The following is a 14,073-nucleotide window of genomic DNA, read 5'->3' on the forward strand; positions in this document are numbered from 1 at the left end:
ATCAGTTACTAAAGGCAAGAATTGTTATGGACTAACTTTAACTTAAAAAATCAGGACAATCTCTTTAGATATGAATGTTTATATTTGTTCATAATTATCAGCTTAATTATATTAGTAGTGGTTGAAGAAAGGCGTAAGCAACTGGAGTTCTTACAACCTCTCTAATATATTCTATACATGACTCTGAAGTAATTTTCCTGTATTTCCTGCTTCGATGTTTTAGTTTCTGCTGAAAGAATATTCAGTGGCTAACTTCCCAAGTGAAAGCCTAAGTATTTTGATATAGAGATATACCTCCCAATAGAAAAAACTATTTTCTATTTTTTATTTCTAACACATATACTGTTGTGTGGAGGTTAATAATTTAGATGAGAACACGGCAAATAAGTCAAAGGATGGGCTATATGGCTCAGGGGAGGAGTACTCGTATAAGGCTCCATGTTCAATCTCCACTTCTTCCAAAATCAAAACACAAACAGACAAATAAAAAGATCTTACCCCACCCCCTGGACCAAAACTGGTTGTACCATTTGCTATGAGTCATTGGGCAGACTGTCTAATAAATGGCACACTTAAATCCAAGAAGTTGTCCTAAGCAGGCATGATTATTGTTCTTGGTTTTACTGGTCAGAAAAGTGTGGCTTACAGGAGTTAGGTAATTGTTCCATTGCCACTCAATGTAAATATACATCCTGGAGAAGCTACACAATTCTCATTTTTGAAAATAATTACAACACAGTTAATATTTAATTGTGGAATAAGCTACAATTTTGAACATACATGACTTTGCAAACAAATGGCAACCTGTGTAAAAGAAAAAGAATGTGGATGTTTTTATGTAGAGATGTGGATGCTCTCACATAAAAATGCACCTATTTTCACACTTTTGTGCTATTATATATTTCAAAATAAAGCTTAACATTTGATGGAGAATAATGACATTGGTGGTAGGGCTTGGAGTATGGAACACCGGTGAAAAGCCAGGGCCACTTCTGGCCCTCTGACTTAGCTACCCAAGCACTTAACCTTGAAGACTTTTGAATATATATGTAGCTCAGGCTGGCTTTAATCTCATGTTTTCCTGCTATAGCTCCCAGATGGCTGAGATCACATCACTAAGTGGATCAAATAACACTCCTCCATTGTTGGTGGAATTGCAAGTTGGTACAACCACTCTGAAAATCAGTCTGGCAGTTCCTCAGAAAATTGGACATAGTACTACGTGAGGACCCAGCTATACCACTCCTGGGCAACAAGGACACTATATTTATAGCAACCTTATTTATAATAGCCAGGAGCTGGAAAGAACCCAGCTGTTCTTTAACAGAGGAATGGATACAGAAAATGTAGTACATTTACACAATAACTGCTCAGCAATTAAAAACAATGACTTCATGAAATTCTTGGGCATTTGAATGGAACTAGAAAATATCCTGAGTGAGGTATCCAAGTCACAAAGAACACTCATGGTATGCACTCACTGACAAGTTTATACTAGTCCTAAAGCTTAGAATACCCAAGAAACAATTCACAGACCACATGAAGCTCAAGAAGAAGGAAGGCCAAAATGTGAATGCTTCAGTTCTTCTTAGAAGTAAGAACAAAGATCTTCCACCAGGAAGAGTGGAGATCCAGGGATACAGGCCAGGTGAGAAGGCATTCCGAGTAGCTGGGGAGCAGACAGATCTCTGCCAAGCACACAGAAAGTGCGCCACCCCCCCCCCACTGGTTCAGAGAAGCAGGAACCCTGCTTCAGAGTTGTGTGTTTCCAGCCGGTGGCCCGTGTGTGCAGAACAGGCGCTCAGGCCATCTGCTACCAGGAACAGCGGAGATCCAGGGACACAGGCCTAGTGAGACAGTTCTCCAAGTGGCCAAGTCGCTGTGGAACCTGAGAGGTCTATGCCGAGTGAGCAGAAAGTGCACCCCCTACCTCCCCTGCTTGGTTCACGGAAGGAGGAACATTGCTTTGGACTGTCTATTATCAGCCAGCAGACCATGCTGCATACAGAATAAACACTCAGGCCATCTGCCACCAGGAACACTTGGCAATCCAGGGACACAGGCCAGGTACAAGGGAGAGGCGAGAACCAATCACTGACAACAAGATCACGTATAAATACAGACAGCAAGATGTCAAGAGGAAAGCGAAAGAACTTACCCCAGGGAAACCAAGACAACCTGGCAACACCAGAATCCAGATCTCCCATCACAGCAAACAGCAGAATGCCAAACACTCTAGAAAAAGAAGACACAGACCCGAAATCATACCTCAAGATGACGATAGAGATCCTTAAACAAGAATGGGAGGAAAAGCATAAAGAAATAGAAGCTTTTAAAGAAGAAACAAGAAAAACACTCAAAGAACTCAAAGAACTAGAGGAAAACAGAACCAAAGAGATGAAGGAACAAAAGAAGGAATTTAAAACGGAAATGGACACAATAAAGAAAACATTAAAAGAGACAACCCTAGAGGTAGAAAACCTAAAAATGAAATCAGGAGTCACAGATGCAAGCATTTCCAATAGACTACAAAAGATAGAAGAGAGAATCTCGGGGGCCGAAGACAACACTAAAAACATAGACAAAACAGTCAGAGAAGATGCAAAAACCAAAAAGCTCCTAACCCAAAATGTCCAGGAGATCCAGGACACAATGAGAAGACCTAAGGATAATAGCCATAGAAGAGTTCGAATTATATCAACTAAGAGGAACAGTAAATATATTCAACAAAATCGTAGAAGAAAACCTTCCTATCCTTAAGAATGAGATGACCATGAGCATAAAACAAGCCTACAGAACTCCAAATAGGTTGGACCAGAAAAGAAATTCCTCCCGACACATAATAGTCAAAATACCAAGTGCCCAAAGCAAAGAAAGAATACTAAAAGCAGTAAGGGAAAAAGGTCAAGTAACATATAAAGGCAGACCAATCAGAATCACACCCAACTTCTCAACAGAGACTATGAAAGCTAGAAGATCCTGGATAGACACTATGCAGACCCTAAGAGAACACAAATTTCAGCCCAAGCTGCTATACCCAGAAAGTTCTCAATCACCATAGATGGAGAGACTAAGATATTCCAAAACAAAACTAAATTTACACAATATCTGACCACAAACCCAGCACTACAACAAATTATGGGGGGAAAACCCAATATTACGAGGGGAACTACATTCTAGTTAAAACAAGGAAACTCCTAAGCAAGAAAACCAAAAGTAGAAAGACACACAGGCACAATGCTACCTCAAAAAGCAAAAAATGCTGGAAACAGCAATCACTATTCCTTGATATCTCTTAACATAAATGGACTCAATTACCCAATAATAAGATATAGGCTATCAGACTGGACACATAAACAAAACCCAGCATTTTGCTGCATACAGGAAACTCATCTCAGAGACAAAGAAGACACTATCTCAGAGTAAAAGGTTGGGAAAAAACTGCCAAGTAAATGGCCCCAAGAAGCAAGCTGGAGTGGTCATTCTAATGTCGAATAAAGTAGATTTTCAACCAAAAGTTATCAAAAAAGAAAAGGAAGGACACTTTTTACTCATTACAGGGGAAATTTGTCAGGAGAAACTCTCAATCCTTAACATATATTCTTCAAATACAAAATCACCCATATTCATAAAAGAAATCCTACTAAAGCTCAAAACATACATTGCATCCCATACAATAATAGTGGGAGACTTCAATACCCCACTCTCACCAATGGACAGATCATGGAAACAGAAACTGAACAAGGACACAGTAAAACTAGCAGAGGTAATGAACCAACTAGAATTAATAGATATCTACAGAATATATCATCCTAAAACAAAAGAATACACCTTCTCAGCACCTCACGGCACCTTCTTGAAAATTGACCACATAATTGGTCACAAAACGAGCCTCAGTAGATATAAGAAGATTGAAATACTCCTTTGCATCCTTTCAGATCACCATGGTCTAAGGCTAGTCTTTAATAGCAAAAAAGACAACAAAAAGCCCATATACACATGGAAACTAAATAATGGTCTATTAAACAATAGCAGGGTCAAAGATGAAATAAAGAAAGAAATTAAGGATTTTCTAGAATGCAATAAAAACAAAAACACAACATACCCAAACTTATGGGATGCAATGAAAGCAGTACTGAGAGGAAAACTCATAGCTCAGAGTTGTTTCAAAAAGAAACTGGAGAGAGCATACACTAGCAACTTGACAGCACAGTTGAAAGCTCTAGAACAAAAGGAAGCAGATACACCCAAGAGGAATAGACGGCAAGAAATAATCAAACTTAGAGCAGAAATAGACCAAATAGAAACAAAAAGAACCATTGAAAGAATCAACAAAACGAAGATCTGTTTCTTTGAGAAAATTAACAAGATTAATAAACCCTTAGCCAGACTACTAGAGGGCAAAGAGAGAGTATCCAAATTAACAAAATAAGAAATGAAGGTGGAGACAAAATGACTGAAACTGAACAAATTCAAGAAATCATCAGAAGCCTACTACAAAAGCCTATACTCAACAAAGCTGGAAAATCTGCAGGGAATGGATGAATTCCTAGACATGTACCAGATACTAAAGTTAAACCAGGACCAGGTAAACCATCTAAATAATCCCATAACACCTAAAGAAATAGAAGAAGTCATCAAAAGCCTCCCAACCAAAAAAAGCCCAGGTCCAGACGGGTTCAGTGCAGAATTTTATCAGACATTTATTGGGGATATAACACCAATATTCACCAAGCTATTCCAAAAGATAGAATCAGATGGAATACTACCTAACTCATTTTTTGAGGCTACAATAACCCTCGATCCTAAACCACACAAAGACCCTACAAGGAAAGAGAACTTCAGACAAATCTCACTTATGAACATTGATGCAGAAATACTCAACAAAATTCTTGCAAACTGAATCCAAGAACACATCAAAATGATTATTCACCATGATCAAGTAGGCTTCATTACTGGGATACAGGAATGATTTAATATATGGAAATTCATCAATGTAATCCACTATATAAATAATCTCAAAGAAAAAATCCACATGGTCATCTCAGTAGATACTGAGAAAACATTTGACAAAATTCAACACCCCTTTATATTAAAAGTCTTGGAAAGAACATGAATCCAAGGCCCATACCTAAACACAATAAAAGCAATATACAGCAAACCAACAGCCAATATCTAACTTAATGGTGAAAATCTTGAAGCAATCCTACTAAAATCAGGGACTCAACAAGGCTGGCCACTCTCTCCCTTCCTATTCAACATAGTACTGGAAGTTCTGGCCAGAGCAATTAGACAGCAAAAGGAAATCAAAGGGATACAAATTGGAAAGAAAGAAGTTAAAACATCACTATTTGCAGATGGCATGATAGTGTACTTAAGTAACCCAGTCACAAAAGAACAGACATAATATGCAATCACTGATAATTTGATACTAATCCCAGAAAGCTCTGAACACCCAAGAAACAACTCACAGACTATATGAAGTTCAAGAAAAGAAAAAAATATAAAAGGAAAAAACATTATGCTTAATCCTTATACACCAAGAAAACTTTGACTAATTCCTGGTTATATCCTGTTTTACATGTACTTTATGCTCATTGTAACTAGTAAGATCTTAATCCACACTATTAAACCTTAAAAAAAAAAACAAGCACTGATAAAAATGTATTTGTATACTTTTATGCAAAAATGCTTAAAATTTTTACATTTGCTTGTTTTTTAAAATAAAGTTGTTCAATTAAAAAAAAGTAAGAACAAAATACTCACAGGAGGAAATACAGAGACAAACTGTAGAGCAGGGATTGAAGAAAAAGTCATCCAAATTCTGCATCATCTGGGGATCCATCCCATATTCAGCCAACAAATCTAGTCACTATTGCTGATGCCAAGAGGTGCTTGCTGACAGCAGCCTGATATGGATGCCTTTGTTTCAATGAAGGGAAATGCGTTGGGAATGGGTAGGTGGTAGTGGGATCATCTTCAGGAAAGCAAGCAGAAGGGGGGGGTAGGGGATAAAATTTGAAATGTAAATACATAAAATATCCAACAAAAATAAAATGAGCATAAAACTCAAAGCTATGAAGAGTACAAGAACAGCCTGTGCAAAGAGCACAGACAATGTGAGCAGAGATGAGAAATGGAATTAAGAAGACAAAGTGTAGATGGCTTAGTATGTAAAATGCTCGTTACATAACCATGAGGATATGCATTTGAAACATCAGCACTAATGTCAAAAGCTGGCGCAGTGATGCATGCCTGTCACCTCTGAGCTTGCTAGACCGGGAAAGTGGAGACAAGAGCATTGCTGGAACATCTCAAGCATGGCCCAGAAACAGAGGTGGAAGGACCTATCTGAGTTTGAGGTCATTTTTGTTTATATTGTAAGTTCTAGGCCAGCTAGAGCTACATAATGAGACCCCCAGCATGAACAAAAAACAAGCAGGTAAAACAAAACAAAACAAAACAACCCCCCCAAAACAAAAACCCCAGCAATGAAGAGAGTGATAGAAGAAGTAACCCATTATTAACCTCAAGCTTCTGCAAGAGAGCACATGCCTGAATCACAGGTATATACACACACACACACATAGATACCTCACAGATTGTTTATAGCAAAGGAATGAATAGAGTTAAAAGAGTCTGTAGAAAAGGAAAAAAATGTTTGCTTGTTATTCATCTGAGAAGGGATTGCGTCTACAATACAAAAGGAACTCAAAGAACAGTTGGAAAAAAAATCCAGTTTGAAGTTGTATTAGTCACCTAAACAGATAGTTCTCAGAACAGGTTATACAAAAGGCCAATGAGCACATTAAACAAAAATGCTCACCAGAATGTAAATCTAAACTACCATAAGGTATCATCCCATCCTACACAGCCTAGCTATTATGAAAACAATGATATCAAACGTAGGATAGCAAGGATGGAGAACTCATACACACTTTCGGCAGGCAATGAAAATCAATTTAGCCATTAAGGAAGATGTCAGTAAATTTCTCCTAAAAACTAGACATGGAACTGCACTAGAATATAAATCAATATTCCCGGTGCCATCTGTTAAAAAAATGAAATTGGGTCAAAGAGAACCTCTACCCTGTGTTTATAGCAGGGCTCTTGCAATGGTTAAGGTAAAGGATCAGCTTGGGTGTCCATGGATGGGTGAGCAAATGGAGAATCTGCCCATGACACTGTGAAGACAGAAAAGTTCTCACATGGAAAAAGAAAACCAAAGACATCACATAGAAGCAGTATAAGAGGACAAGCACAAAAGCACCACGTATACAGTTACTCTACATGACTCTTGTATTTGGTATGGGTTTTGTGAAACCAAGTAAGCCATTCACTGGTGACTAGCTTTTGATGGTGCAGCCATAATGAATAGTAACAAAGCTCTGTGGAAAAATTAACAGACTTTACGATGTTTCTTTTCAGCGCTCATAGATAATGATATAGTTTCTTTTCAGCGCTCTATACTAATGATATAGTAAAGTAAAGCCTGCTTTGATTTTGTCAATTTGAGGAAATGAAAGCATTTTGCAAAATATAAATGAAAACAAGGTCAAAACAGAAATGTCTTCCTTTTCCCTTTTTGTTTTTTGTTTTTTATCAAGGTCTTTCTATGTGGTCCTGGTGCTCACTACTTAGAACTGGATGCCCTTGACCTAACTCACAGAAATTCTCCTGCCTCTGCTTCCCTGCTGGTGGGATTAAAGGTGTGTGCCATCACATCCAGTAAGATGAAAACTTCTTTAGTTTCTTAAACAGTCTACCCAAAATAGCACATAAAGTAGTGAACATTTTATCATAAGCAGTGAAGGGGGCTGATATGGTTCCATATCTAACCATGGGACTGTGTTGCTGGGAGAAGAAGAATTTTTCTTAGTGGTGTAGTCACTGGTAAATTGTTTATGTTTCAGTAAATAATCTCCCCATGATCATGCAAGCAACTCTAATAAAACTCAGTGGAAAACACACACACACACATACACACACACACACACACACACACACACACACACACATTAACACATATGCACATATACAAACACGCAGTAGAAGGGGATACATATTGAGGTTTTAACCACGAGAAAAAATAATTTAAGCATGAGAGATGGTGATGGAGGAATAAAAATGACCAAAACTTTTTATATACATATATAACATTGTCAAACACATAAGCATCGTCTCACTAAGAAATGAATAAGCTGTTTTTTAAATAAAAGACCAAGGAGTCCACAAAAGCTTATAGAAACCATAAGTTTGTATAAATTAAAAGATTCAAGACATACATAGTCAATTTTTATACCTTAGCCTTATAAAATTGAAAAAAAGATTTAGAAAAAGCAATACCATTTAATATTTTAAACACCCAACCCATAGAATATTTAAGTATAAATCCAGCAATATGTGTGTTTTAGTCAGGGTGACTATTGCTATGATGAAACATCATGATCAAAATCAGGTTGGGGAGGAAAGGATTTATTTGGCTTACACTTCTACATTGCTGTTCATCAGCAAAAGAAGTCAGGGCAGAAACTCAAACAGGGCAGGAAACTGGAGGCAGGAGCTGATGCAGAGGCCATGGAGGGGTGCTGCTTACTGGTTTGCTCCCCATGGCTGGATCTACCTGCTTTCTTATAGAACCATCGCAGGCATAGCTTCGTCCACAATGGGCTGGGGCCTCCCTAATTAAGAAAATGTCCTATACAATTGCCTATAGTCCCATCTCATGAGGGCAATTTCTCAACTGAGGTTTTTCTCATCTCAGATGACTCTCGCTTGTGTTCAGTTGGCATAAAACTATCCAAAACAACATAGAAGATTTTATGCTGAAGATAACAAAACACTGATAAAAAGAATCAAAGGAACTCTTAAGTAGATAAAGACATACATGCTCATGCCTTAGAAAATTTCAGATAATAAATACATCAAATACATATAAATGCACTTACATATTTAACCAAAATGGATATTTTATATATAACCAATTCTAAAATTAATGTGAAAAAAAAGTAGTTAAACATTTTGAAAACAAAGAAAGACATATAAAATACAAACTACATGCTAGAAAGGGAGGATAGGAGAAAGGGAGGAGGGAACAATCTGGCATAAATATGAGGAGGGGAAACCATGATTAGAATATAGTGTATGAAAACATTAAACTTATTATGAAGCTCCTGTATTGAGGCTGCATGGATTTATCTAAGACAAATGCATGGGTCTGTGGAACAGAACGGAAGGTCTAGAAACAGATCAATTCAAATGGGGCAATTATTTTGACAAAGACAGGAAAAAAGACTTACTAGGAAAGTAATATTCTTTTCAGCATATGGTGCTGTACACCTGCTATCTACATGAAATAAAATCGATGTTGGTATGAATCACATGTTTATAAAAATGAACAAAAAATTGTTCCAGTACCCGCTTGCACCAGGAGTTGACCCTGTGTTAAAACTCTCTATACTCAGACCCAACTGTATGAGAGCTGGTCTCACAGGAGTACTGACACATCTGAGAACACAGGAGAGACAACCACTGCTGTTAAACTCCTGGCCCAAAAGGAACATGCCCAGAGCCCTCAGGACACAGGAACTGAGGAGCATGCTGGGACAGGATCATTCTGGTTTCCACCTGTGCCCAGAGCTGACCCTGTGCCACAGATTTACGTACCCAGATGTTGCTGGGAGGAGCTAATTTTCTAGTAGTGCTAATGCACAGGCTTACAGGAAAATAATAGGTATAGAAAAGAGTGAAGATTCCCAATATAAAGAAAGATATGCCCACAAACATACAAGAAGCCTACAAACTCTGAATAGATTGCACCAGAAAAGAAATTCCTTCTGTCGCATAATAGTCAAAACACCAAAAGCACAAAACAAAGAAAGAATATTAAAAGCAATAAGGGAAAAATGTCAAGTAACATATAGAGGCAGACTTCTCACACCAGACTTTTCAAAAGAGATTAAGAAAGCTAGAAGATCCTGGGCAGATGTCATACAGATCCTAAGAGAACACAAATGCCAGCCCAGGCTACTATATCCAGCAAAAATTTCTATTAGCATGGATGGAAAAACGAAGATATTCCATGACAAAACCTAATTCACATAATATCTTTCTACAAATCCATCCTTACAAATGATAACCAATGGAAAACACCAACACAAGGAGAGAAAATACACAAATAGAAAAAGCAATAAAGTAATCTTCTTTCAACTAACCCAAAAGAAGAGAGTCAGACAAACACAATTCTAACCCTAACAACAAAAATAACAGGAAATAACAATAATTGGTCCATAATATTGCTCAACATCAATGGACTCATTTCCCCAGTAAAAGACATAGACTAACAGACTGGATATATAAACAGGAGCCAACATTTTGCTGCATACAGGAAACACACCTCAGTGGAAAAGACAGACACTACCTCAGAGTAAAAAACTGGAAAATAATTTTCCAAGCAAATAATCCCAAGAAAAAAGCTGAAGTAGCCATTTGAATATCAAATAAAATTGACATTCAACAAAAATATATCAAAAAACATAAGGAAAAAAAAACATAAGGAAGGACATTTCATATTCATCAAAGGAAAAGTCCACCAAAATGAACTCTCAATTCTGAACATGTATGCTCCAAATACAAGGGTACCTATATTCGTAAAAGAAACCCTACAAAAGTTCAGTAAACACATTGCACCTCACACAATAATAGAGGGAGGCTTCAATACTCCACTCTTATCAATGGACAATATTATGAAAGAGAAACTAAACAAAGACACAATGAAACTAACAGAAGTTATGAACCAAATAGATCTAGCACATATCTACAGAACATTTCATCCTTAAATAAAATAATATACCTCATTCTTAGCATCTCATGGTACTTCTCCAAAATTGACCATATAATCAGTCATCAAACAAGCCTCAACAGATTCAAGAAGATTGAAATAATCCCATGAATTCTATCAGATCACCATGGACTAAGACCAGTTTTCAATAACAACAAAAACAACAGAAAGCCCACATACACATGGAAACTGAACAGTGCTCTACTCAATGATAACATGGTAAAAGAAGAAATAAAGAAAAAATTAAAGACTTTTTAGAATTTAATGAAAATGAAGGCACAACATTGCCAAACATATGGGATACAATGAAAGCAGTACTAAGAGGAAAACTCATAGCTCTGAGTGCAGCCATAAAGAAACTGGAGACAGCCTACACTAGCAGCTTGACAACACAGCTGAAAGCTCCAGAACAAAAAGAAACAGACACACCCAGGAGGAGTAGACAGTAGGAAATAAACAAACTCAGAGCAGAAATCAACCAAGTAGAAACTAAAAGAACTATACAAAGAATCAACAAAACCAGGAACTGGTTCTTTGAGAAAATCAACAAGATTGATAAACCCTTAACCAGACTAACTAGAGGGCACAGAGAGTATCCAAATTAACAAAATCAGAAATGAAAGGGGAGACATAACAACAGAAACTGAGGAAATCCAAGAAGTTGTCAGATCCTGCTATAAAAGACTATACGCAACAAAACTGGAAAATCTAAAGGAAATGGACAATTTTCCAGACAGATACCAGGTACCAAAGTTAAGTCAGGATTAGATAAACTGTCTAAACAGTCCCATACCCCCTACAGAAATAGAAGTCATCAAAACCTTCCAAGCACAAAAAGCCAAGGACCAGATGGGTTCAGTGCAGAATTCTACCAGACTTTTTATAGAAGACTAAATACAGCATAGACTTTTTGAGAAGACCCGCATAGAGCCAGTTGTTCTTGGTCTCTCCCTGAACTAGGCCAGCCATGGCAGTCTAAATTCTAAGGCCAAGGTGGCCGGGGCACAGGCAGCGCTGGCGGTGAACATCTTTGTGGCACGGGGCCTACAGGATGTTCTGAGGACTAACTTGGGGCCTAAGGACACCATGAAGATACTTGTATCTGGTGCTGGAGACATCAAACTTACTAAAGATGGCAATGTGCTTGCTTCATGAAATGCAAATTCAACACCCAAAGGCCTCTTTGATAGCGGAAGTGGCTACAGCCCAGGATGACATAACTGGTGATGGCCCTACATCCAGTGTCCTCATCATCAGGGAGCTGCTCAGACAAGCAGACCTCTACATTTCTGAAGGTCTTCATCCCAGAACAGTAACTGAAGGTTTTGAAGCTGCATAGGAAAAGGCACTCCCGTTTTTGGAACAAGTCAAAGTAAGCAAAGAGATAGACGGAGAAAACTCATCGATGTGGTCAGGACCTCTCTGCAGACTACAGTTCATGCTGAACTTGCAGATGTCTTGACAGAGGCTGTGGTGAACTCCATTTTGGTCATTAGGAAAAAAAGATGAACCCATTAACCTCTTCATGGTTGAGACCATGGAGATGAAGCATAAATCTGAAACTGATACAGAGGGCTTGTTTTGGATCATGGGGCACGACACCCTGACATGTAGAAAATAGTAAAGAATGCCCACATCCTCACATGCAATGTGTCCTTAAAGTATGAGAAAACAGAAGTGAATTCTGGATTATTTTTTATAAGAGGGCAGAAGAGGGAGAGAGGGGGGAGAGCGGGGGAGAGAGAGAGAGGGAGAAGGAGAGGGGGGGGGAGAGAGAGAGAGAGAGAGAGAGAGAGAGAGAGAGAGAGAGAGAGAGAGACTAGTAAAAGTTGAAAGAAAATTCATTGAAGATAAAAAAAAAAAAGAAAATGAAAAACCATTATGCTTAATCTTTACACACCAAGGAAACTTTAACTAATTCCAGGTTACATCTTGTTTTACATGTCCTTTATGCTCATTGTAACTAGTAAGATCTTAATGCATACTATCAAACCTTTAAAAAAAAAAGTACTGACAAAAATGTATTCATATACTTTTATGTAAAAATGCTTAAAATCTGTATGTTTATCTTTGTTTTTTAAAATAAAGTTGTTCAATTAAAAAAATTCATTGAAGATAGAGTTAAAAAATCATAGAACCGAAGAAGAAAGCCTGTGGTGATTCCGAAAAAAATTTGTCATTATTAATCAAAAGGGGACTGACCCCTTTTCTTTAGACACCCTTGCACAGAGCCAAGAGGAGAAACATGGACAGGCTGACACTTGGATGTGGTGGGATATCTCTGAATTCCTTTGATTACCTGAATTCTTACTGTTTGGAACATGCAGGGCTTGTCTATGAGTACACACTGGGTGAGGAGAAGTTCACCTTTATTGAGAAATATAACAATCTCTGTTCTGTCACTTTACTGGTTAAAGGACCAAATAAGTACACACTGACTCAAATCAAGGATGCAGTAAGAGATGGCTTGAGGGCTGTCAGAAATGATATTAATGATGGCTGTGTTGTCCCTGGGGCAGGTGCCGTGGAAGTGGCACTGGAAGAAGCTCTGATTAACTACAAGCCCAGTGTGAAGGGCAGGGCTCATCCTGGAGTCCTTGCTCATCAGTCTCAAGGTTCTTGAGCACAACTCTGGTTTTGACCTTCAGGAGACATTAGTTAAAGTTTAGGCTGAACATTCAGAATCCGGTCAGCTTGTAGTAAACACAGGTGAGCCGATGGTGGCCGCAGAAATGGGCGTGTGGGATAACTGCTGGGTGAAGAAGCAGCTGCTTCACTCCTGTACTGTGTTCACTGCCAAGATGAGAGCTGGGATGTCCTCTCTGAAGGGTTGAAGATGTCTGCCTGTGATGCTGCAGAATATTGGGGGGAATGGTTATTTTTGTCCAAGCTTCAAGTGATTTGCAAAAGAATTTACTCTTATTGATTCGAGAAAAGGAAAAGGACATTTGGCAGCTATTTAAATTATAATACTGTAAAATTTTGTTTTATTTTTGCATTGAATGTCTGAAAACACTCAGAGCAAGTCTTTTTAAACCCACTGAACAAGATGCTTTTGCTACAGTGATACATTATATAAGATAAGCATGTTGTCTACCTTGTTTCTGAGGTATTCTTCGAAAATTTGTAGTGGTTTTCTCCTAAATAAGGCATAGTGATACATACCTGTAAGCCTAGCTTTGGAATAAAATCAGGAAGTTCTTCACCAACTCAGGCTACAGAAAATTTGGCTC

General features: G+C 38.0%; 1 pseudogene across 1 annotated transcript in view; it reads left to right on the forward strand.

Moving 5' to 3' along the window:
* The window catches only part of LOC308417229 (T-complex protein 1 subunit zeta-like), a 120,644-nt pseudogene extending 106,970 nt beyond the window's left edge, over window positions 1–13,674 (forward strand). The window contains exons 5-6 of the transcript in view: window positions 11,801–12,563; window positions 12,929–13,674. The product of the transcript in view is annotated as a T-complex protein 1 subunit zeta-like (transcript). The remainder of the gene's footprint in view (window positions 1–11,800; window positions 12,564–12,928) is intronic.
* The last annotated feature ends 399 nt before the right edge of the window (window positions 13,675–14,073 follow it).

The sequence above is a fragment of the Micromys minutus genome (genome assembly GCF_963924665.1).
Source record: "Micromys minutus genome assembly, chromosome: 1".
NCBI classification, from domain to species: domain Eukaryota; kingdom Metazoa; phylum Chordata; class Mammalia; order Rodentia; family Muridae; genus Micromys; species Micromys minutus.